Below are 2,500 nucleotides of genomic sequence, written 5' to 3' on the forward strand. Positions count from 1 at the left end.
ACTTTACCACCGTCAGGCCGTCGTGTTTTCAAGATAATATCCCGACAGGTTCTGAAACACTCTGCAAACATCTTCTCCGTCTGCACGATGACATATTTACTGTGCAAACACGGTTTGGAACATTTTATGAAGGGAAGATTATTGACTGTGAACCATCCTGTCATTTCCTGTTAGCAGCTCATGCTTGGAAAACCCATCAGAGACAGACGCCGGAGCCGTCCCGCAGTAATTCACTGTGACACGTCTCGTGGTTTTCTGTCAACCCTGCAGGACGCCGAGGATCAGCTCTGAGCCTGTTCATGAGGACGTCGGGGTGATGACACTTCAGCTGCCTCTCCACTGAGCTGTTCATTGTTCACAAGCAGCAGCCAGAGGACAAACTGTCCGCGTCGTCTCACCGGCCTGTCCCCTGTCCTCTCATTATACGAAGCTCTTCAGCATAAACAGAGTTCATCGCTCAGCCGACTGTTGGCTGCGTTTGTCTTCAGTCAGTCTGACTGAACCTTTAACGAAACCACGTAGATTTACTGACTGACGCGAGTAAATATCACTGAACACACAGTCCTCTGTCCTCTGTCCTCTGTCCTCAAGACAGCAAATATCCTGATCATCATACCTGAGCAATGCTCGGCTCAATAATATGCTAATGTTAGCATCAGAGGTCAGCAGAACCGACACTTTTCAGACTGGAAACCACGTAACCACGCTAACTGGCTCTGCTAACCAGCAGCAGCAGCGGTCAACTCCACGAAACGTGACGCTGCATCATGGCAGAGCTCAGCCGACCTGTGAGCATCAGAGCGACTACTGGAACATAAACCTGATTGTAACAAGCTCACTTTATTTTGTTCTTGCTGTCTCTCGCTTTGTCCACCAGAGGACAGCCTGCATTGTTTATAGGTTGATGTTGAGTATGCTTTGAATGCACTTTTCAGCGCGATTTCCTCATTTGTGAATTTTATGATCTTGATTGCTTCAAGGAAAATGTCCTTTCCTCTGTTTTATATATATATTTTCGCCTGTTTTGGAGCTGGTGGTTCTGTTTCTGAGTGGTAAGATTTTATTTTGAAGACCAGTATTTTTTACTTCCTTGCTTCCTGTACTGTGCTGCATTTGACAACGTATATACACGTACGCATATAAGAGCTAACGGCAAAAACGCTAAAAGTTTAAAAGCAAGGTAAAACGGCAAGTAACATTTCAAAGGCTGTATGTTTTCTAGCTACCTCCGAGGAGGCACAAGGTTGGTGTGTTATGGTCTTTTACTCAACGATATGTCGATTTATATCGGAAACATGTTAACTCTGTTGACCGCTTGTTTGGTAAATTGGCGGCTTATTGCGTGGTATAACGCTGTGTTGTTGGAGAGAGTGCTGTGTTTGTTTGCCATCTATTACAGATACAAGCAGAAAATGTATTGTTTTGCTTTTGTTTATTTGACAGTTCTCACGTTGGTTTAAAGGAGGTTTGTGACACAACAATAAACGTTAAACCATCAGTCGAGTCTTTCACCATCTTTCGGCGGGTATGCTACACTGATCGTCTGTGCTGAGGCTGAGTGAGCGCTTTGATTTACACCTGCTGATGAATGAGGGCAGTTTTCCGTCAGTCAGCGGCTGCTCGTGGAATTCAGATGTTATTGCTGCATCACTGCAAACCGGGCATCTCTCATCAGCTGTGGATTCAGATTCAGGTCTGAAGCAGCGTGAGAACAGACTCCAGCCGGCGGTGAAGGCCCCTCGTTAACATGCTGCCTGGACTCAGAGACCGTGGAGTCTCTGAGCGCTGATCTGCCGTCACTGTGGCTTCACACACAGGAACAAAGATTCACGTGAAGCTGATTCATCGCGAATCAGATCTGGAGCTCGCGGCCACATTAAACTGCGATCAGATCAGTGTGAGCGAGCGTTGACGTCTGTGGATCGCTCAGCTGCCCCGCGGCCACAGGAACCAGCCGGAGGTCACGACTGCTCGGATGAACCCGGAGGCTGCTGATTGGAGACGATGGAGGCTGTTAACAGGGCTGTCGTGCCCACATTGTTTCATATCACATCATTACTCGCAGATGAAGCGAGCTCTCGGCCGCCTGCCCGCCGGCTCGGCACTGATTAGAAGCACCCGAGCGACGCAGTCTTTCCTCTCGCTCTGAGAAACCTTGTTAGACGCCTGAAATGATGAGACGCCGCCCGAGGTTGACCTGACGCAGGCTGTGTTTCCCTTCCACTCTGAGGTCATGACTCTCAGGAACAACGAAGTATGAACACCAGGGGGAGACTGTCTGCAGAGGACGTGGACTGAGCGGGACGATGCTGCTGCAGAGACACGGACACTGACAAACAACCAGGACCTACACGCTTTGACCTGATGGTGGCGCTTCATCTTCCTCAGTCACACAATGAGAATGAAAGCTAACCCTGAAGCTAAGCTTCATCACATCATTAAAGACGTCAGTGGATGAGGAATAAATGATACTGAGGAGACATTTGTTATTGAGATGAGA

Source organism: Chaetodon trifascialis, chromosome 10 (assembly GCF_039877785.1).
Source record: "Chaetodon trifascialis isolate fChaTrf1 chromosome 10, fChaTrf1.hap1, whole genome shotgun sequence".
Classification (NCBI taxonomy): Eukaryota; Metazoa; Chordata; class Actinopteri; order Chaetodontiformes; family Chaetodontidae; genus Chaetodon; species Chaetodon trifascialis.